The sequence below is a fragment of the Prionailurus viverrinus genome, chromosome D1 (assembly GCF_022837055.1).
Source record: "Prionailurus viverrinus isolate Anna chromosome D1, UM_Priviv_1.0, whole genome shotgun sequence".
Classification (NCBI taxonomy): Eukaryota; Metazoa; Chordata; class Mammalia; order Carnivora; family Felidae; genus Prionailurus; species Prionailurus viverrinus.
This window is the reverse complement of record NC_062570.1, coordinates 12,079,771-12,103,579: the sequence shown is the minus strand read 5'-3', so window position 1 is coordinate 12,103,579 and position 23,809 is coordinate 12,079,771. Positions and strand designations below refer to the sequence as shown.

The following is a 23,809-nucleotide window of genomic DNA, read 5'->3' as shown; positions in this document are numbered from 1 at the left end:
GCAAGCTGCTTAACCCCTTTGGGTATCAGTTTCCTTATATATAAAACGACTACACACATACGTGCATATATACACACATATACATATACGTATATGTATACATATATACATACATAAAGCTATGAGCTGAATTGCATCCCCCCAAATTCATATGTTGACGCTCTAACCCCAGTACTTCTTTTTTTTTAAATTTTTTTTTTCAACGTTTATTTATTTTTGGGACAGAGAGAGACAGAGCATGAACGGGGAAGGGGCAGAGAGAGAGGGAGACACAGAACCGGAAACAGGCTCCAGGCTCTGAACCATCAGCCCAGAGCCCGACGCGGGGCTCGAACTCACGGACCGCGAGATCGTGACCTGGCTGAAGTCGGACGCTCCAGTACTTCTGAATGTGACCGCGTTTGGAGACAGGGCCTTCAAAGAGGTAATTACAGCAAAATGAGGTCATTTGAGTGGGGCCTAGTCCAACATGGCTGGTGTCCTTATGAGACGAGGAGGCGAGGACACAGACAAACACAGAGGGAAGACACGTGAGGACACGGACGAGACAGCCATCCACAAACCAAGGACACAGGCCTCAGAAGAAATGCCCCCCCCCCCCCCCTGACACCTTTGTCTTGGGTTTCTAGCCTCTGGGACTATGAGGAAGTAAATCTGGGTTGTCTGGGCCCCCAAGCCTGTGATGCTTTGCTGTGGAGGCCCTAGGATGCTGCCCCCTACAGAAATTCTGGGGGACTGAGTGATAGACTGTAGGTGAAGGCTCTTCCCACAGTGGGTGGCACACAAAGGTCAGGAATTAGAAGGCATTGTAGGTCAGGGAAGGACATTTTAATTCTTTTTTTTTTTAATGTTTATTTACTTATTTTTGAGAGGGAGTGCAAGCAGGGGAGGAGCAGAGAGAGAGAGAGAGACAAAGAATCTGGAGCAGGCTCCAGGCTCTGAGCTGTCAGTATAGGGCCCGAGGCGGGGCTTGAACCCACCAACCACAAGATCATGACCTGAGCCGAAGTCAGACGCCTAACCCACTGAGCCACCCAGGCTCCCCAAGAAAGAAAATTTTAAAAGGAACTACTTTTGTCTGAAGGTATCAGAAGTGGGAGATACAGGATCCTGTGGAAGGGACAGCCTAGGAGTCAGGGGAGAAAGAGTGTTGCTTCAGATGGAACTCAGGAGTCCACTGGAACCAACCAGAAAGGATGCATTTTTCCAGGAGCAGAGGGGACTCATTTGATGGATCAGCTTCATTCATTCAGCCAACAGTTTTACAGAAAGTCTGCTCTATGTGGGCGCCCAGCTTGGGCTGGGGCAGGAAGGAAGGAAGGCTTCCCGGAGACCAGCCCCTGAACTGAATTCTCAAGGATAAGAAGGCATCAGCCCAGTGAAAGAAGCAGGTGACAGTGGTGTGACCGTGTCAGGTCCAGACTGAGGGAAACACCAGTGTGCATCAGACTGTTACCTTACCTGCCGACTGGGAGGCACGTCAGGACACGTGGGACCCCCAGCCTCCCCCAGGACTTCTTTATACATATATATATATATATTTGGTTTTTTATTTTTTATTTTTATTTTATTTTTTTTCAATATATGAAGTCTATTGTCAAATTGGTTTCCATACAACACCCAGTGCTCATCCCAAAAGGTGCCCTCTTCAATGCCCATCACCTACCCTTCCCTCCCTCCCACCCCCCATCAACCCTCAGTTTGTTCTCAGTTTTTAAGCGTCTCTCACGCTTTGGCTCTCTTCCACTCTAACCTCTTTCTTTTTTTTCCCTTCCCCTCCCCCATGGGTTTCTGTTAGTTTCTCAGGATCCACATGAGAGTGAAACCATATGGTATCTGTCTTTCTCTGTATGGCTTATTTCACTTAGCATAACACTCTCCAGTTCCATCCACGTTGCTACAAAGGGCCATATTTCATTCTTTCGCATTGCCACGTAGTACTCCATTGTGTATATAAACCACAATTTTTTTATCCATTCATCAGTTGATGGACATTTAGGCTCTTTCCATAATTTGGCTATTGTTGAGAGTGTTGCTATAAACATTGGGGTACAGGTGCCCCTATGCATCAGTACTCCTGTATCCCTTGGGTAAATTCCTAGCAGTGCTATTGCTGGGTCATAGGGTAGGTCTATTTTTAATTTTTTGAGGAACCTCCACACTGCTTTCCAGAGTGGCTGCACCAATTTGCATTCCCACCAACAGTGCAAGAGGGTTCCCGTTTCTCCACATCCTCTCCAGCATCTAAAGTCTCCTGATTTGTTCATTTTGGCCACTCTGACTGGCGTGAGGTGATATCTGAGTGTGGTTTTGATTTGTATTTCCCTGATGAGGAGCGACGTTGAGCATCTTTTCATGTGCCTGTTGGCCATCTCCCCCAGGACTTCTGAGTACATGAGGGTCACATTAGATTTTTTGGAAGCTGTTTCCTTCTAGGCAAGAACATATTCCAACGTGTTGTCAGCATGAAGCTTAAACAAATTGAAAAGACACTCCCTAAGAAAAATAATAAAATTAGGAACATACAGGTACAAAGTGAATATTTGAAGTGAAAAAAGAAATGGGAGTGAATCACACATTTCAAAAAGCTAATAAATGCAGCAAACATTCATCTTTCTAGCACCTTGTCCAGATAAGGGGTCCTGAAGCCTAGTTTCTGGCAAGTCCGCTTCGGTTTATACACACAAACACATACTCACATCCAGACACGAGGCTAGGGCATCCTGCACGTAATTTTACAGTCTTCTGGCCAGAGACCCCCCTCACCTGAGCCAAGTGCATGGCCATCTCAGAGTACACTTGCTACAGTGTGTCCATAGCACATTAAGGCAGAATCAAAACCTGATTCAGACTCCGCAGCACAGCCTGGTCATGCGCATTCCTGAACTCGGTGTGTAGAAATGGAATGAGTCAGACAGCCGGCAGGTACTGAATCGGGCTGTCAAGCCCTTAGACCAGCTGCGGGCCCTGTCCGGCATGGGCATACCCTGTGTGTGGCTGCAGGAGGGACAGCTGGTGCAAAGACCCGGGGAAGAGACGAGGTGGTGAGGCCCTCTTGAAGGACAGCTGGTGCCTCGGGGAGGCTAGAGGAGATGCATGTGGGCAGAGATAAGGGTACGGAGAGGTAGGGAAGGGGCCACTCGTGAAGAATTTTGTACAAGCGCTAGAGAGTTTTAATTTTATCCTGAAAGCAATGGGAAGTCATTGGAGAAAGCTAAATAGGTAAAAGGAATATGCAGATTATGTTTTGGGGAAACCACCCCGAAACCAGTGTGGAAGGTCAAGGTGGCTTAGTAACACAGTGAGAACATTCAGGAGGTTACTGCGGTAATCACGTGCATTAATCAGGATTCTCCAGAGAACACTCCCGCTATGTAAACTCTCTCTAGGGGCGCCTGGGTGGCGCAGTCGGTTAAGCGTCCGACTTCAGCCAGGTCACGATCTCGCGGTCCATGAGTTCGAGCCCCGCGTCAGGCTCTGGGCTGATGGCTCGGAGCCTGGAGCCTGTTTCCGATTCTGTGTCTCCCTCTCTCTCTGCTCCTCCCCCATTCATGCTCTGTCTCTCTCTGTCCCAAAAATAAATAAAAAACATTGAAAAAAAATTAAAAAAAAAAACCAAAAAAAACCCTAAAACTTTCCTTTAAAAAAAATAATAATAAAAATAAACTCTCTCTATATAAAGAGATTTACTATAAAGAATTGGCTTGTGGGATTCTGGAGGCTGAGAATTCCCAAGATCTGCAGTTGCCCAGCTAGAGACCCCAGAAAATCAAGATGTAGTTCTAGTTAGAAAGCCAGCAGGCTCAAGACCCAGCAAGAGCTGATGTTTCCATTTGAATCCAAAGGCCAGAAAAAAACTATGTCCCAGCTGAAATAATCAGGCAGGAGGAGAACCCCCTTACTAGCAAAAGAGTCAGCATTTTGGTCTCTTCAAGCCTTCAACTGATTGAATGAGGCCCACCCACATGCAGGAGGCAATCTGCTTTACTCAATCTACAATTCAAATATTTTTTTAAGTTTATTTATATATTTTTGAGAGAAAGAAAGAGAGAGAGAGAGAGAGAGAGAGAGAGGAAGTGGCAGAGAGAGCGAGGGAGAGAGAGAATCCCAAACAGGCTCCATGGTGTCAGTGCAGAGACCCATGTGGGGCTCAAACTCCGCAAATCGTGGGATCATGACCTGAACCGAAATCAAGACATGGATACTTAACGGACTGAACCACCCAGGCGTCCCTACAATTCAAATGTTAATCTCATCCTGAAACATCCTTACAGACAGCTCGGGATAATGCTTGACCAACTATCTGGGCATCACTGTGGCTCAGTCAAGTTGACACATAAGATCAACCATCACACAAGGGAGAAATGACAGTGGCTTGAACAAGAAGAGTGGCCAGAGTGATGCAGAGGAAGTTCCAGACGAGCAAAGTATCAAAAGCTTGAACACGGTTTGGTGACCTATTAGTTTGGAAAGATGAGGGAGAGAGAGTCTACGATAACCCCTAGGTTTGGGTTGCGGGAGATGAAGTGGGGGATGGTTCTTTTTCACTGTGGGAGTGTCATCTGGCTGTCCCTTAGTTTCATCAGTTCATGGGGACAAATGTTATCACATTGCAGTTAAATATCAATTTCCTTAGCTCAAAGCTCCACCTACAGATCCTTGCCAAGTTTTCTTAAAGAGCTCCCAGCATCTTGGGGTACCTGGGTGGGTCAGTTGGTTGAGCGTCTGACTTCGGCTCAAGTCATGGTCTCACTGTTCGTGAGTTCGAGCCCCACGTTGGGCTCTGTGCTGATATCATAGAGCCTGGAGCCTGCTTCAAATTCTGTGTCTCCCTCTGTGTCTGCTCCTCCCCCACTCATGCTCTGTCTCTCTCTCTCTTTCAAAAATAAATTTTAAAACATTAAAAAAAAAAGAGCTCCCGGCATCTTACAAGTCTTACCAATAGGGGCGCCTGGGTGGCTCAGTCAGTTAAAGCGTCTGACTTCAGCTCAGATCATGATCACGGTCTCACAGTTCGTGAGTTCAAGCCCTGCGTCGGGCTCTGTGCTGATGGCTCAGAGCCTGGAGCCTGCTTCCGATTCTGTGTCTCCCTCTTTCTTTGTTCCTCTCCCGCTCACGCTCTGTCTCTCTTTCTCAAAAAGAAATAAACTTAAAAAAAAATTTTTTTTAAGTCAGCATTCATGAATCAACCTGAGTCATTACTCGTGGATGCTATCTTTGCAGAGCTGAGATTCTGCCAAGCCAGAGGTGCACTGTGCCCGACCCTCTCACTGCCATCAACAGCCAAGCGGAGCTCTGCCCAGGTGAGCAGAAGTGGCAGGTAACAGCCCATGCGCATGAGCTTACCTGTGGGGAGGTCAGAGGTGCGCACTCCCTCCCCCCAGCTACGAGGCCTTCATAAACCCTACAGCCGTTTACAGTGAGATCCCTTAGCAACCCCAGCTCAGAGCACTGTTTCCAGGGTGCATACCTGCCATCCACTAAATTCTGAGGGCTTCTCCAGACCAGCTGCGCTGCAGGACCTCCAGGGGCACCTAGATCACTGCACCACCCCCACTCCGCCTTGAGTACCACTCACTCTCGGCAGAGGAACCTTATCAAACCAGTTGTCTCTTTGTGGTGAATTCTCTGCCAAGGGCCCAGAAGTTCTGATAATCTGACCTCTGCCAGCTACCCCCCAGTCTCCCAGTCCGCCCCTCCTGGTGCACCTGATGTGCCTTTATGTGCCTGGAACCCAAATGTGGATACTTCGAGTGCCAAACACACATGACCCTCGGGCCAAGTGCGTGAGTGCGTGTAAACAGACCATGAAGATGTGAGTATTGTTCGCATCTTGGAGTAGTTACGAAATGTTTTCGGTCTGGATTTTGTGTTTTTGTTGGCTAACTTTTGTTGTGGTTGTTTGCTGTTTTATTTTCAGATCTCAGGTGCAGTGTTGAGTGAACCATAGTCCTCACTTTGTGTTACCTCTGCAAGACCTGTGCAAGGTCTTGTTCTTATTATTTAGTCCTCTTATTTCCATACCTAGAGTGACCAAATGTTTTATCATACAAGCAAGAACCTTGTGAGAAGAGAGAGAAGCATGTTAATAATTACTGTGCTGGGACCACCGATGTAAACCAGGGCACGTGGTCACCCTGCCTGGACTTTATGTCCATTCCTGTGACCCTCTAAGCGACTATTCTATATTGTTTAATTTGTGTGTGTGAGTTTTTAAAGATTTTATTTCTTTAAAAAAATTTTTTTAAGTTTTATTTTTCATATTTGTGAGAGAGACAGAGACAGAGCACAAGCAGGGGAGGGGCAGAGAGAGAGGGAGACACAGAATCTGAAGCAGGCTCCAGGCTCCAAGCTGTTAGCCCAGAGCCCGATGCGGGGCTCAAACCCACAAACTGTGAGATCATGACCTGAGCTGAAGTCGGATGCTTAACCGACTGAGCCACCCAGGTGCCCAACAATTCTGTTGCTTCTAATAGATGCATAATGCTCCATGCTGGGCAACCACCACATATGTCGATGCCCCCACCCGGTGAGGATGCCGGGCTGCCCAGCCTTACCTCATCACGGGAAATGCCACAGTGGTTCTCGTTCAAGGAACCTCAGGGCCGCTGTGAGAATTGCTTTGGGATGTCAAGAGGAGAATTGCCAGGTTGTCATTCATGTAAGTAGGGCTGCATTGCTGTCCAAAATTTGCCTCTTTGTGAGGAATGTATAAATTTCAGCTCCAGCCCAGCTGGGACACGGGGGGCCGAGACACCTGAGAACAGAAATAGGAGAAGCACCAGAATGTAGGGAGATGGGAAACCAAGTGGTTATGAAGGCAGGAGGGAAAACAAGAAAGGCGATAGCAGGGTGGAACAGGGGGTGTGTTGGTGCAGAACCCTGGCTCTCAAGTCAAACACACCTGAGTCGAACCTCGGCTCAGCCACCAGTGAATTCTGTGACTTTGAGTTTCTTATTTGCACTCAGCCTCGGTGTTCTCACCAGCAAACTGGGCTGAAACGAGTCCCTACCTTGACCAGCTGTAACTTAGTTCTGTATTTAGAACATGATAAGTGTGGGGGTGCCTGGGTGGCTCCTTTGGTTAAGCCTCTGACTCTCGATCTCAGCTCAGGTCTTGATCTCAAGGTTGTGAGTTTGAGCCCCACACTGGGCTCCACATTGGCCATGGAGCCTACTGGAAGGAAAAAAAAAAAAAAAGAACTTGATAAGCATGCGGTAAATGTTAGATATTTATTCTCTAACAGCTTTTCATTCAAGAACTTGCCAGAGTTTGTCATTATATTTTGATTTGTATGATCATTTGATTAATATCCGTATCTTCCACTGAATAGATTCTTCCTTGGACCAGGGACCTTGTCTATTTGATTATGATTTTATCCCTAGCATCTAACACAGTGCCTGGTACAGAGGAGACACAATAAATTTTTATCACATTAATTAGCCAGTGGAAATAAAATACGGAGGGTAATTATAGATTATGGGAAGTGGAACAAAGCAAAAGACTGCATGATGTGTTAGAGAGTGATTGAGATGAGGGAAGAACGTAGATAGGTCTGCAGGGAAGGCTTCTCTGAGGAGGTGATAAGAGCTGAGAGAGAAAGGTAGAAAATGGACCATCTCCATTGAAAGTTGAAGGAAAGCTCTTCAGGCAGAGGGACAGCACATTCAAACGCCCTGAGGCAGGTGAGGGCTTAGCGTATCGTATCATGGGACATCAATGAAGTGTCTTTATTGGAAAAGGAATATAGCAGGTAGAAACAGAGAACCGTTAGGAGGCTGTTGCAGATGGAAGACGGTGGTGGCTTGTGCTTAGTGGCAACAACATGAAAAAGAGTGGGTGGGTTTGGGATGCATTTTGCAAGGACAATACAGGACATGATGAGTGATCAGGTATAGGGTAGGAGGAAAATCTATAAATTGAGGTTGGCTTGGGCAATCGTGTGAGCCGTTAACTGGGCCAGGAAAACCAGGGGAGAAATAGGTTTGGTGGGGGGCTGCAGTGACTGAGGAGAGAGAGCTCACATATCAACATATCAAGTCTGACCTAACTTTAAGATCACTAAAGAGAGACATTGAATAAGCAGTTAGACGGGGAAATCTGAGACTAAGGGAGAGAGAGAGGTCCCAATTTATGTGGAGTCATCGGCATAGAAGATGGTATTTGAAGTCTTGGGATAGGACTGGATAAACCCTCAGGGTAATAAAGCATCAACAGAGATGGCAAGAGGGTTGCCTTGGGCGCCCCCACCTTTGGAGCCTGGGTGGGAGAGGGGGGGCCAGCAAAGCACCAACAGCAGTCACTCCTCTTTCTCCTTTCTCCCTAGCCAATCCCAGCTCCAGACAGCCCTAAGGTACTTCTTTTCTCTATAGATCTGCCGCTTCTGGACATTTCCTGTAAACAGAACCATGCAGTCTGTAGCCTTTTGTATGTGGCCCCTAGGGCTGAGTATAATGTCTCTAAGTTCCAACTATGTTGCAGCATGTATCAGGAATTCATTCCTTTTTTACGACTGAATAACAGGCCATTGTCTGGATAGGCTACCTTTACAATTTTTTAAAAAGTTTACTTATTAGTTTTGAGAGAGACAGAGAGAGGAAGAGGGAGAATGCCAAGTGTGCTCCAGGCTGTCAGCACAGAGCCCAGTGTGAGACTCAGTCTCACGACTGTGATATCATGACCGACCATGAGATCATGACCGACCATGAGATCATGACCTGAGCTGAAATCAAGAGTCTGACGCTTAACCACCTGAGCCTACGTTTTCATTCTCATGCGTCAGTTTGAATCTCATGCGTTGTGTCTACTTTCTGAAAGCTCTTATGAACAATGTTGCTATGACCATCTGGATGTTAAGTTTTTCTTTGGACATACATTTTCATTCCTCCTGGGTCCATACCTAGAGTGGAATTGCTTGGTCATATGATCACTGTGGTTCACATTTTGAGACACCGCCAAACTGTTTTCCAAAGTGGCTGCACCACGTTGAGGGTTCTGATTTCATCACAGCCTCACCTTCACTTGTTCTTGTCTGTCTTTTTTATTTCAGCCATCCTAGAGAGTATGACATAGTATCTCATTGTGGCTTCAATTTGCATTTCCCGGATGACTACTGCACGTGCATATTGGCCATTTGTATACGGCTATTGGTAAATTCGACAAGATTCACGGGAGTGATGGCTGTTGAGGCCAGCTGAGTTACAGAGAGAATTGAAGGTAAGGAAGTAAGAAAAGGAGATACGACAACTATTTGAGAGGTTTCTTTTTGGAGCAGTTTCAAGGAAAGTTTCTTTTTGTGTCTTCTTTTCTTTTTAATGTTTTTTAATGTTTATTTCTGAGACAGAGAGAGACAGAGCATGAGCAGGGGAGGGGCAGAGAGAGAGGGGGGGGACCTGCTCCCCCCAGGGAGCCCCCAAGCAGGCTCCAGACTCTGAGCTGTCAGCACAGAGCCCAGTGCGGGGCTGGAACTCACGGGCTGTGAGATCATGACCTGAGCCGAAGCCGGACATTCAACTGTCTGAGCCACCCAGGTGCCTCTGCTTTTTTGTCTTCTTAATGATAGGAGGCACTGGATATGTTTGTTCCTGAGAATGTTCCAGTAGATATGGTTGCTTTGGCTATGCAAAGAAGTAACTTCAGAAGCAAAGCCCTTGAGAAAGGGATGAGGGCGGAACTCAGCACGAGATGGGGTGGCCTTTAAAAGCATCCCGCTCTCCCTGCCCTTTAACCTGTGAGAACCGGGGTACAGGTCCAGTTAATCTATGGCCTTGGTGTTGGTGAGATGAAGGGGTCCCTTTCTGATGGCTCCCATCTTCTCAATGAATGAAAGAATGAGGTCTGAACAAATAGCAGCGTGGAAGATGTGTGGGAGGTTTGAAAAAAAGAGAGGGGGAAAAATAGAAAAAAAAAAACCCCAGGAAGTAATAAAATAATTAGTCGGAGAGCAAGAAATCAAAGTTAAAAGAGAAACATAGGTTTGCCAGAGGGGCATCGAGTGCCCATCGTGTCTTGAGGCCATGGATTTATAGTAAATCCCATCAGTGTGATTTTCTCCAAGAACGTTCAGCGACTCAGCCACAGGAGCAGGGAATGTGGGTAGTTGGGCCCACACTGGGTGGAGGCTTTGCTGGCTTTGTAGCAGCGAGGGAGCCGGCAGAGAGTTGAGGATGTGCGCGGAACAGCGATTTAATAAGGACAATGGCGGTGGTTTTCCAGGTGTGATTCCCTGGCCAGCAGTGTCAGCATCAGTGGGAACTTGTCATACGTGCAGTTTGGGGACCTCACCCCAGAACTATGTAAGAGGACTGTAAGGGGGGACTGTGTCCTCAGAGGACAGATGTGGAGATAGAAGGGAGTGAGCTGCTTATAGATCGGAAGCCCCGGAGGAGAGGGTTTGGCGAAAGGGTTTGGCGGCTCTGGGAAATGGGTCAGCTTAGTGGATACTGACCAGAGATTTGGGGGGTGGTGCACCAATGATGAATCACCCAGGAGGCATGGTCTTTAGAGCTTCCTAAGTAAGTAGGGATATGAGGTCAGCTGGAATGCTATCATTACCAAGAGGAATCCCAGACAAACATGGTAAGAGTTCCCTCTGGAGGGGTGCCTGGGTGTCTCAGTCTGTTAAGCACCCAACTCTTGATTTTGGCTCAGGTCATGATCTCACCGTCCATGAGATCGAGCTTCATATCGAGCCGGCTTGAGATGATCTCTCCCTCTCTCTCTGCCCCCCTCTCCCCCTCTTACACACACACTCTCTCTCAAAAGAAATAAATAAACGTTAAAAAAAAAAAAAAAGAGTTCCCTCTGGGGTCCTGAATCCTTAGCTGAATTCTGGATGGCAGCACTTCCCGTAGCTGGGACCTGGCATCACATCATTTCTGTCACATTCTGTTGATCAAGTAAACTCTCAAGCCCAGCCCCGTTCCGGGGGAAGAGACCACACAGAGGTATGAATACAGTCAGGTGCGTTCATTGGGGTCCACCAAAGTAACAGTCTTCCACAACAGTTAATGCTTTCCGCGTCCAGCTTACAAAATCACTGACTACTACAAGATCATAAAGACACTCTATGTTTTCCTTTAAAAGTTTTACTGATTACCTTTCATGCTGAGGTCTACAATCCATCTAGAATGGATGCTTGTGATAGATGTGAAGTATAGACACCCATCATGTCAAAAAGGCCATCCTTTTACCATTGTGGTGGAGTGTAACCTTGCCATAAACGAAGTATCTATATAAGCTTGATTTTATTTCTGGACTTTCTATTTGGTTCCCTCGGTATATTTGTGCTTGCCCCTATTTCAACCTGTCTTGATTACCGTAATTATGTACAAAGTCTTGATAACCAGTACATGTAAATCTTCCAATTCTGTTATTCTTCTTACAAGATGTTCTTGGCTTTTGCATTTTTTATATAAGTGCATTAAAATAAAATAAATTTTGAAAACATTATTATAAATTGAATTGTGCCTCCCCCCAAGATATGTTGAAATCCTAACTCCCAGGCCCCCAGAACGTAAACTGATTTCCCCATAGAGTCTTTGCAGATGAAATCAAGTTATGATAAGGTCATATCGGAGTAAGGTGGGCCCTAATCCAGTATGACTGGTGTCCTTATAAGGAAAGGGCTTGTTCAAATACAGATGGGCTGGGCCCCAACCCAGGGGCTTCCAGTTCAGTGGGAGAACTGGAGTCAAGTATGAGAATTTGAATTTTGGATGAATTTTTGATGCGTTCCCAGGCGAGGCCGATGCTGCTAGTCCTGGGATCATCCTTTGAGAAGCAGTGGATTAGATTAATCAAGACTCATCTGTGAGGGTTGGGCTCAACTCCTAGAAAACACAGTGCCGCTCAAGAGGACGGAGGATACCAGACAAACTGAGGGTTCCATCAGTGTCTAGGAGAAAACTAGAACACTAGAGGAGACTGCTGTTGGGTAGTCAACTGGTAGGGTCTGCTGTGGAGCAGCCAAAGAACAACCTGGAAGAAATTGAGAAGGACTGTGTCCAGACAGCAGAACAAAGTGTATCCAGGGAGGCATGGAGAAGAGATTCAGGGAGAAAGTGGTCACGGCAAGTGGTGAAATAAGACCACTGGCTTTGACAAGTAGGAGGTCTTTACTGAAACAGAAGAGCAGTTCTGTTCTGAAAACGAGCCACGGGGACAGTTAAACAAAATACAAAATTCTATATGTCTCACTATCTGCTGCCCATGCCAAGTGCTAGGACTAATTTCTAGAGTAGGGATGGGCTTTCCTGGCATCCAGGAGTGGGGTTTGACTTACTGCTGAGCAGTGAGGTTAAGTTTACAGAGAAGGACCTCTGTTCTGAGCTCCAGTTTAAACCCAGCCTGAGTCCTGAGTTACAGACAAGAGGTCTTGGTTGTGGGGGAAAGGTTTGCGCATCTCCATCCGTTTGCCAGAGCACACATCTGTCTCCGCATATGTTCAGTGATGTCTACTTACCCATCCAGTCCCGCCTCCTCCTCTATGCACGCCTATCATCTCGCTTCACAGACATGCGGAGTTATCGACAGACAAGTCCAGATTCCACCATTGGCTGCTGGAATAGCTCTCCTGGCCTCCAGTTTCACATCTGTGAAAATGGAGATAATAATTACCTCTCTTGGGGCACCTGGGTGGCTCAGTCAGTCGAGCGTCTGACTTCGGCTCAGGTCTTGATCTCGAGGTCTGTGAGTTTGAGCCCTGCGTCAGGCTCTGTGCAGACAGCTCGGAGCCTGGAGCCTGCTTCAGATTCTGTGTCTCCCTCGCTTTCTGTCTCTCCCCCACTCATGCTCTGTCTCTCTCTGTGTCAAAGATAAATAAACATTAAAAAAATTTTTTTTAAATAATTACCTCTCTTGTAGAATTGAGAATTAACTGAGATCATGCGTGTCAATAAAAATGTGGGGCACCTGGGTGGCTCAGTCAGTTAAGCACCCAACTTTGGCTCAAGTCACGATCTCACCATTCTGGAGTTCGAGCCCCGTGTTGGGCTCTGTGCTGACAGCTCAGAGCCTGGAGCCTGCTTCAGATTCTGTGTCCCCCTCTCTCTTTCTCTCTGCCCCTCCCCTGCTCGTGCTCTGTCTCCCTGTCTCTCTAGAAAATAAAATAAACATTAAAAAAACTTGTAAAAAATAAAGTAATTAAAATGTGTATGAATGCAAGATAATATTGTTATGGCTACACATCCATCACCCTCTCCACACATTAACATCACCAGCTAACTAGCAATTGGTTCCTAAGTGTAGCATGAGTACAATTTAAGAAGTGTATTCATACTATATGACTCCATGTGACGTCCTGGAAAAGACAAAACTATGGAGACATTAGAAAGATCAGTGATTTCTAGGAGTTGGGGGTGCGGGAGGGATGGGTGGAGCACAGGGGATTTTTAAAGCAGTGAAACTATTCTGGAGAACACTGTAATGACAGGTGCACATCTGTCCAAACCCACAGAATGCACAACTCCACTAGTGCACCCTAATGAAATCTAGGAGCTCTGGGTTATTATGATGTGTCAGTATAGGTTCGTCGATTATGACAATGGTGGGGGGTGTTGCTAATGAAGGAGGCTATGTGTGGGGGTGGGGTAGGGGGTATATGGGAAGTCTCTGTACCTTACACTTAATTTTGCTGTGAATCTAAAATTGCCCTAATATAAGAAAATCTTTTTAAAATTTGTTTGATGTTTATTTATTTTTGAGAGGAGAGAGAGAGAAACAGAGTGCCAGCTGGGGAGGGGCAGAGAGAGAGAGGGAGACCCAGAATCAGAAGCAGGCTCCAGGCTCTGAGCTGTCAGCATAGAGCCCAACGTGGGGCTCAAACTCACGAACCATGAGATCATGACCTGAGCCGAAGTTGGCTGCTTAACTACCTGAGCCAACAGGCGCCCCAAGAAAGTATTTTTTATTTTTATTAAAAAAAATTGTTTTTAACATTTATTTATTTTTGAGACAGAGAGAGACAGAACATGAACGGGGAGGGTCAGAGAGAGAGGGAGACACAGAATCTATAGCAGGCTCCAGGCTCTGAGCTGTCAGCACAGAGCCCAACGCAGGGCTCGAACTCATGGACTGTGAGATCATGACCTGAGCCGAAGTCGGCCACTTAACTGACTGAGCCACCAGGCGTCCCAAGAAAGTTTTTTTTCAAGGCACATTTATATCTATCCACTTATACCCACCTACACATCTCTACCTAGAAATACATATGCATTTGTTTCTAGCATTGCATATAAGTATGTTCTGTCTCCCCAGCAGCTGTCTACATAAACAACTCTCTGCCAGCAACACCCATGTGGACAGCTGTCTCTCCTTTTGCGGCCGAGAGGCGTGCAAATCCAGGTCCTCTGAGAATCAGATGCCAATATGGGATTAGATGCGCAGGATTTTATTAGGGGAAATGCCTGCGGGGGAAAATGGTGAGTGAGCAGGGCAGGCGGAGGCCGGGGTTGCTGTCCGACCGCGCTCCGCGAGAGTGCGTGAAGAGAGAGGAATCTTCCCAGACTGCCATGCAGCGTAAGAAAGATTTGGCAGGGCTGTTGAGGGGTCCTCCAGCCAGCTGGCCCTGAGGGAAGCCCTGGTCTCTCAGTCCCCTGCCCCACTCAGTCCCTGGCCAAGGCCAGGAGCAACCCCCCAGGGGCGTGGCCTGGACACAAGGGCAGCCCTGGACGTCAGTGTGGCAGCTGGAGCCCTTGACTGATTACTCACTGCACTTGGAGGTCCGGGAGCGGTGCTCTCCAGGCCACCACATGAGGTGCCATCCATGTGTGCGTGTGATAGAAACACTCCACGCCGAAAACCAGGAAATCAATGCAAACGTGGGGAATTCACCTGGGGATAGAGTTGCCTGTGTGGTCCTCCTGGCCGCCACGGCTGTTGCAGATGGAGCCCCGGCCCAGAGAGGCCCTCAGGCTGATGCCTCGGGAAGTCCAGGGCAGTGGCTGGCCGTGAGCTTGGTTTATGCTCTGCTGCAGGCATGCCATCGGTGAGCTCCGGCAAAGCTCACTGCTGCTTCTCCCTGGGTATTCTCACTGGGTATACCCTGGGTATATACTCCCTGGGTATTCCCTTGCCCTACCCAAGGGCTAGAGAAGCCAGAACACTCTTGGCTGGTGACTGTGGAGACCCAAACCTCAGAACAGGCGCAGCATGAGGGGGGGGGGGGCACACCCCTCTGGGATTCCCCATCATGTCTCCCTCTCCCTGGGGTTCACGACCTCCTTCATGGCAGGGCTGCTGCTCCAGCCCCGGTCAGAGGACAAGGGACCAATGGCAGGCCAGTGGCTCCGTGTGAATCACCTTGTGTCCCAAGGTGAGCCCCACTGATGAAAGCATGGAGACCCATGGTGGCCCAAGCCCAGTACTGTATGGATGAAAGTCTTATTTATGTGAAAGATATATCTGCAGAGGGAGCAATAAACTGTAAGGCAAAGTATGAAGGTTTGCAGCAAACGCTGTTAAGTTTTATATTCCTGAAAACTAGGGATAAAAGATACAACCATTTAAAGCAAAGTGGATAAAAGGGGTTCCACACGATTGTAAAACAGGCTTATAATAGTTAATTGCTAGTTTCTTATTACAGCAGAGAGAGTCAAACTAGCCTTTAAAATTCCCACCATTGGAGAGCGGGGGTGGGGGGGAGGGGAAGAGGACAGGTGAGGGTGACCTACCAGAAGGAGGGTTTGGGCCCAGTTCCCAGGTGTTTTCAGAACAGGGAGCACTGTTTCGTTCCTAGAAGCCTGCCACATCTCCAGTACTGAGGGGGAGCTCGCTGCCCCGGCCCCGTCCATCACGTTCTCGTTCACGCCCCTGAGTGACTGTGGACAAGTCACTTTGCAGCATCTTCCTGGCCATGAAAGAGTGCGCGGTGATCTCCCCAGTCCCACCAGCTCCAGGGCTCAGGCCACATTACTCACCCGGTGCCTCGACAGCCCAGGCACTGTGTTAGGAAGGTGGCAGGGAGGAAGAGTGGAGAAGACAGACGCTGAGGCAGATCGCTGCAATTCCGTGCAGTAAATGTAGAACAGAGGCGTGTGTGGGGGTGGTGGGTACGCAGGAAGGAGGCACTAAGAACTCTGAGGGGAGCTGAGATCTAAGCCAGATCTTGCCAGAATGACATTCTACGCAGAGGGACAAGCATGTGTAAAGGCTCCTGACAGAGCTTCCTGAGTGGCACAACTCCAGGGGCTCTGTTCACATTGGGGTCCGTGTAAATGGTGCCCCTAGGGTTGTACAGTGCACAACCTGTGCAGCTTGACAGAGCAGCCCTGTAAAACGGGTGCTCAGAGGCATGTTGGGGATGGTGAGGCCGACCCCAAATCCCAGAAGACACCACAGTAGATCTTCAGGGTTGAACCTCTTACCCATCCCCATTTCCCACCATCTCCCTGATATCTTGCCCTTTACTGCACAGATATGGCCTGGCCTCAGGGGGAGTTCTGTTCCACTCCCAAACTCTGGGCAACCCCCAAGGAGCTGTCAGAAAGCTAGGGGGAGATCCAAATCCATTTCCCCCTTTAGCAACACAATTGTACTTTCTTTCTCTCTACTCTGAAGCGGGGGGGGGGGGGGGGGGGGGGGGGGGGAGGGGGCAGATGGGTTTCCTCCTCCATAAAAACAGATTATTAATGAAAAGCAGACCTTTAAGGCAATGGTTTATCTGAGGATTCCTTGTCAAGCCAGCTGCATTTAGCCGAAGCTCAACCCCACGGGGCACGTCCCCTCTGTCAGCAGTCCCCCTCCTCACTGCATCCCACCACCCCACACGCCGAGCACAAGGCAGCGTCTCCTGCTCCGGGGGTGAAGGGGGTCAAGGGGGTTCGCAGAACCAAGCCCTCTGGATGGTGGGGGTGGGGCCCTCAGAGCCCCTTTCTGCCTCCCTGGGCCTGCCTCGCACCGCTTCCTGCTCCAGCATCAGCCCATCCTTCTTCTTAGAGGTGGGAGGGCAGAGGCCAGCCCAGGACCCCCCACCCCCGCCCCGTAGCTCTGCTGAGGAATGTGACCCCACAGGAAATCCTTCTGACCTCTGAGGCAAACCTCAGGAGGAAAACCATGATCCCAGAGTGGACAAAGGGTAGTGCTGAGGCCTCTCTCCCCCTCCCCCAGCCCAAGACCTCTTGTCCCTAGAATTCGTGGGAGTGGAAGCACTCCCAGCTGGCCAGCTCCAGCAGGGTCTCCGCCATGGAAGGGGCCGGGAAGACCCTGAAGACGCAGGGTGCCCATGCATTCCGTTTGCCCCGGACAACCCCACTCTAGAGTAGGCTGTCCGTGTGCTGTTATTAATTCTGCCTCCGTTTCTGGGACAAAGATACTCCGGTCTGGATGAAAAATCCTATGGTCATCCTAGTAGACACAGACTGAAATGGAATCCACGCTTCCACCTTCCTTCCTTCATTCCACAAAGCCTGAGCCTCCCACCCTGGGCCAGGCATGCATCTGGCCCTGGAGGTGTGGACCCGAGTAAAAAGCAGCCAGTCCCTGCTGGGGGAGGGAGTTCACCGTTTCAGCAGACACAGCCCCAGACCAGCTACAGTGGCTCAGTGTGAGGTCCTGGCAGAAAGGGATTCGTTGTCTTAAGGGTCTCGGAGAAGATTCGCCGAGCAAGTGGCAAAGGAGCTTCAATGGCCACCCAGCCTCCGCAAGGCAACTGCCCTCACGTTCCCCAGGACGCTTGCAGCTGCCCAGGTCTTTCTCTAGCATGGGACTCCCTGCCCCCCACCCCCACCCCAAACCGGTAGCCACAGTGAGGGCTGAAGGGCAGCATAGAATTGAAATTTTAGGTAAGGTCTCCCTCTGCAAGCAGGTGTCTCTTTCCCCAACTGCGATGCATTCATTGATTCACTTACCAAATGCAAAGCACGGGGTGCGTTCAGGCACTATGTGAACGGTGACTACCACCAGAAACACCTGCCTTCGGGGACTTACAGGCTGGGAGCCGGGATAAATGCTAAAGCAAATCACTCAGCAAGAAATGAGTGCACCACAATTATTGTAAAGAAATTGGCGGGGGTGTGGGAAGAGCGTGTGCTGGCTGAGGCTAACATAGTGGGAGAAACACCCTCACCTTCACAAGACTCTGGAGGCGTGAGCCCTTGGTGGGAATTTGAAGCCCGAGGACAAACCCATATGGCAGACAGATTTGAGTTTCATTAGTGAGAACCAGAAAAGTGAGTCCTTGGGTGAAAGCGGCCATGGAGTTGGATATGTCAGCCAGGAGAAGAGGACACAGTGCAGAACTGGAGCCTAAGCCATGATTAAGTGTCACCTAGATGGAAAGGCAGAATTTCCTGGGCCTTCAGCTGGGAAGGTCCTCTAGAGGCCATGCTGTCCCTTCCCCTGCCTCCGTGTACTTTCTCAGGCAAAGAAGGTGGATCAGGAGAAGGGAAGTGATTCCAGACCCCATCCCGTGCTGAACACCTCTTACCTGGAGAAGCCCTTACCACTGTCAAGTGCCTCTGCCCACTGGGAAGATGAACAGATTTGGAGGCGGGGAGGAGAGGAGAGAGAGAACCTGCCTCAACCCGATCCTGTATCACCTGCCAGGCTGGGGTCTGGGACTCATTGCTTCCTGGGTTCTGCTTACATATTCTCTTCTGCTAAGTGATACTAATGCAGGATGCATCACCATAAACTATTGCACAAATGAATGTTGCCTAATAGAAATTGTATTTCATATATAGTATTAATTAAATGGGTCTGATATGGGCAACACCTCATTTTGCTGATCAGGTGTCTGGGCAGGCAGCTTCTAGAATTGTGAGTAAGAGCAATAATAAAACTGTAGTTAAAATTTACCAAGCGTTTACTTTGTTCTCAACCCTTTACTTGTGTTGGTTCCTTTTTTTTTTTTAAGTTTATTTACTTATTTTGAGAGAGAGAGAGCATGCAGAAGAGCAGGGGAGAGTCAGAGAGAGAAGGATAGAGAGAATCCCAAGCAGGCTCCCTGCTGTCAGTGCAAAGCCCAAATCGGGGCTTGATCTCATGAACCACGAAACCATGACCTGAGCCGAAATCAAGAGTCAGGCCCTTAACCCACTGAGCCACCCAGGCACCCCAGTTTTGGTTCTTTTATTCCCTGTAACAATCCTGTACGGCAGGTCCTGCTATGGAATGGATTTTACAGATGAAGAAACTGAGACACAGAGAAGTTAAGCACTTTGCACAGGATTTCACAGTTGTAGGACGGTGCCCTTCCCCCAAAGATGTCCTCTTCCTAATCCCCAGAACCTGTGATCAGGCCATACTACGGGGTAAAAGGAACTTTGCCTATGCGGTACAGTTCAGGATCTTGAGATGGGGACATTATTCTGGATTATCCAGGCAGACCCACCGTAACCACCAAAGTGTTTGTACGAGAAGGAAGCAGAAGCATCAGAGGAGATGCAACAAAGCAGAGAGATCTGACGCTGTTCCAGTCCTGGCTTTGAAGACGGGGAAGGGGCCACAGGCCAAGGACTAGAGGTGGCCTCTAGAATCAGAAAAAGACAAAGACACAGATCCCCCGCTAGACATCCTGGAAAAAACACATCCCTGCTGGTCCATTTTGGACTTCTGACCTTCAGAACTGCAAGATAATAAACTTGGGTTTTTAGATTCGTAATTTGTTACAGCAGCAGCAGGCGACCACTGTCCCCAGCTAGCATGTGACAGCAGCAAAGATACAGGCTCTGTGCTGGGAAAACAGTCCTTTCGCTCACCGTGTTTGGGACCAACTGCACCTCTTCAACACTGACCCCAGAGCTCTTGGACAGCTATCTCTATGTCCCACCGCCCCTGTCTGACTACTGACCCCCACCAGCTCCTGCTCTGCCCAGTACCTTTCTCCCACCTTATTTTCCTGGGATCACTGAGAACCATCTCAGCCAGCCCAGGACGGCCTGGGGTTGGCGCCCTGGAGACATGGGCAGCAGAAAAAGGCTGAGAGTCCTCCGTGGGCCTGTATGTGTACAGGTTTGGGTAAAACAGCTTCTGCACCATCAGGCATCAATACCTTCATTGCAAAAGCAGAAACCAGAAGAGCAGCTAGGTGTGTGGCTTTGTGTGGAGTCCAGCTCTGAGCACAGAAGAGGGCCAGTTGCCCAGGGATCAGCATAGACACAGCTGTGTGACAGGGGAAGGGGTCAGTGGGACAGCCTCTGCCCAGAGTATGAAAACAGGGCATGAAACACTCTGGCCCTGAAGGAAGAGGGCTTCAGAGGCTCCTGGGGAAGAAGCCAAGGGGATGATCCAAGGTTTCCGGCCTCTCCATAGAACGTTTGGACTTTGCTGCCACCTTGTGGAAAGACTTCAGAAAGACAGGGTTGTGGCTCTTCTGGGACAAAGATTGACATCTTATTTCATGCCTCAGGCTAGATCTTTCTAAGTCTTGGGGTTGAGGGTGGGAAAGATGGTGTGTGTGTCGGGGGTCCTCCCAGATACATGGAAGGGACTCCCTAGGCTTCCAGAGTCCCAAGTGTCATCCTCATGGTGTGGCCCTCTGCCAAAAGTTTCATTCTCTTTGCAGACAGGGACACTGGAAGTGGAACGGAATAGGAGAAACCCAGGGGTAGGCCACCCATGTTGTGCCAGTATGCACACACCTTCCCAGCGCAGGGGCTCCAAGCTGTTTTGGGCAGGAATGCTGTGCAAAGGAGCTGGGAATGTGCAGGGTGAGACAAGGGGGAGTAATGGGAGAAAGGGGGACACAAAGGGATGGGGCACAGAGGTCTGAATCCAACCCGGTGGGAACGGGAAGTTGAGCCCCCGTTGGCCTTATGATGAGTGACCAGCTTGCTTAGCCTTCCTGTCTCTGAAATGGGGATGAGAAGGATAAAGGCCTCTACTCTCCCGGAGGACGTTCTCACCCATTCCGAATGTGATGTGAGCACACTGAGGAAGGGCTGATACGCCCTGAGACACCTCTCGACTCCAGCCTCATGCTTCCCTGGGTTTTTGCCCCATATTGGGAGACACGTGCCCAATGAGCCAGGTACTGATATGACCCCCACTTTGCAGATGAGAATATTGAGGCACAGAGGAGTTAAGTACTTGTCCAAGGTTTCACAGCTGGCGTGTGATGGGGCCAAGATGCAAATCTGGGGTAGCCACTCACACCCATGGTGCCCCCAATAACTGTGTTGTATAAGGAAATGGGGGTGGCCACTGAAGATGCCCCAGTTCTAGGTTCCATCCAACTTGGGCTCTGGCGGTGGAGACTGAGGCAGATCTTCCTCCCTGGTCTGTCCCTTCCCAACGTAGATACAGAGCTCTCTTTCTTCCAAGTCTTCTCGAAAATAAGATTCCATTCCTTCCCTTTCGGACTCTCAATCTAATTCATGTCAATATGACTGTCCAGAAGTTCCTGCTATAGTCTAACCTCCACACCTCTTCCTGCAGGCCAAGCACCTTTGCAAGGTCCCAGAGAGAAGAGACAGAAGATGTGGCTGTGTTTCAGAGAGGGGTATTCTTGGTCTCTAAAAGCAGGGTTTAATTCTCTAACCATGACAGTCAGGGCTGGCCAATCACAAGCATTAATGGGGGAGCTTAAATTATAGAGGACCAAGTTAGAGAAAAGAAAAGAAAAAAAAAACCCACCCAACTCCCAGCCACGGGGACTTGCAGCTGATAGGTAATTATCTGCTGTTTGTGCGCACTGTTAGGGCTCCCCGACCCTGAGCGGTCAGCGTGGACGTGAACGGCGTGTGCACTGGGGGAGAGGGCCAATGAGTTCGTATCAGGTCAAGACAATTGTGAGGGGCCCATCCGGCCAGTTCTCGACTTCTTCCCCCCTCTTCCGCCCCTCCACTCCCCTCCAATCGGGGAGGAGCTGCCCTCTTTGCCCACCACCCCTCCCCAAACACTCGGAGAAGAGGAGGAGTGATTAGCATGGGGCATTGTCCCCGGATAATGGGCCCCAGCTGCCGCATGAAAGAAGAGACAAAGCGCCTGGCCGCTCCACGCGCATTATCCCCTCGTTAAATCTCTGTTATTAGATTAGATTCAAAATGTATTGATTCAGAGGCTGGAGGGAGGTGGGGGAGGGAGGAGAATCTGGCTAGTGATTGCTGAACCCCACCTCTCCACATGCTCTCCCTCCCCCGCTGCACCTCCCCCCCTCCCCACCCTGGGCAACTTTTTCTCTCTCCTGTTCTCTTGGGGAAATCTCCCATATCCTGGCTCTGAGTTTAGCTCCTCTCCCTGGACTATCCTGGAGGCCAGCGAAGGTCCACTCCTGTCGGAAACCCTGAGGTCGCGGAGCCCAGGCTGTGGCTGACCAGGTAAAAAGGCAGCCTCCCAGATGGGATGGTGGCAGTGGGCTCCACAACTTGAGCAGTACTGGCCATGAATCCACAGGGGGTTGGAAGGGTTCATGCCAGGCACTTTCAAGACCTGCAGTGGGATCTTTTGCATAGACATGATAGGTTTGGAAAGCAGCGTGAGTGGGAAGGGAAGGTGAGGACCTAAGTATTGTAGGTGATGAGGGGAGACTGCAGGAGAGGAGCAGGGAGAAGACAGAGAACCGGCAGGCTTCTCAGAAACACTTACAAAGACACAGGTGGTTTCTGGTACTCTCTCTCTGGATGTCTCATGAGGAAATGAGCCGAAGTGGCAGGAGGAAGGAAGGGAGCAGGTTCTGGGAGACAGAACAGGTGGGAAGGAAATTCTGAGCGTTCTCATATCCCGCACAGGGCAAAGGTCTCCTTGGGAGAAGATCAAGATCAGTACTGATCGATGAGAGGCAGTACACTGGATGTTCTCTGGCCCTGGGCCTCAGTTTCCTGTCCCTGGGTGGCACAGTTTGGATGCCGGATCGATGAGCTGATTGGCTGTGGCTAGTGGAGCAGAAGATGTTACACGTGGCGGCTCTTTCTCAAGGTGGTTAATTGGCTGCCTCAATGCTGGGCTCTGTTGCCCCATTGATTGTGGGTGAAGGGTGGGGGGGGGGGAGATGAGGAATCAATAGGTTGATTAGTGTCTTGCTAGCTTTCTGGTTGGACACTTTGTCAATAGCCACCCACTTACTGACCAGTGGTGCACTGACAGTGCCAGACTGTCCCCCTTTCTCTCTCTCTGGCCGGAGGCATGAGACTCTGCCAGTAGCCTGACCAGCCCCAGCAAATCCTGGTGGGGTGGGGCAGCTTTTGGTCCCAAGACCGGGCTCCAAAGTATGAGCTTCCAGAACCGTCCTGAAAGAGTTGGGGTGGACAATGACCACCTGTAGCCCAATCTCTGCTCAGCAGGAGGCAACAACTGTGAATGGGGCCAATCCCCAGCCCCACAGCCTCTTGATTTTTGCTGGGGGACCTTGATATCCACCCATCAACAAAACAAAGGTAAATATAAAATCCCTATTTAATAGCAAAAGCCCATATGTCTGGAATGGAAGAAGCAGGCGAAATCTCATTCTAGTTCACCTTAGGAGCCAGCAGCTGGTTAGACAATATTTAATGAGTTCACTTTGCATGCTGGGGAGCACAGGGTATGAAGAAGCTGAAAGAAGCTAAAAGAGATGAGTCCTCTTCCTCAGTCTCTAGGATATCTCATTCTTGAAGCTCCCAAGGGCTCAAGGTCTACCCTCCATCCAGCTTCGCAGGGTGGTCTACAAATTAGAACTGCAGTTTGGGGTCGTGAAAAGGTATAACTTCACATGTTCCCTACTGAAGCCCTTATGATTGGCCAGCCCAGAACAGTTCATCCCAAAGATTCCTTTGGGGTCCTTTCCCTTTAGACTGGCAGCATTTAGTGCATTTCCAGCATGCCTTCCTCTGAGTGACAGGAAGCCCAAGACGGGGAGAAGGATAAGGCTGCAATGAGAAAGGGAGAACCAGA

General features: G+C 49.3%; 1 long non-coding RNA gene across 1 annotated transcript; it reads left to right on the top strand.

The window, feature by feature from the left end:
* The first annotated feature begins 288 nt into the window (after nt 1-288).
* LOC125146976 (uncharacterized) lies at nt 289-9,211 on the top strand. Its single transcript, XR_007144948.1, has 3 exons — nt 289-424; nt 5,224-5,303; nt 9,051-9,211. It is a non-coding gene; the product is annotated as an uncharacterized LOC125146976 (long non-coding RNA).
* The last annotated feature ends 14,598 nt before the right edge of the window (nt 9,212-23,809 follow it).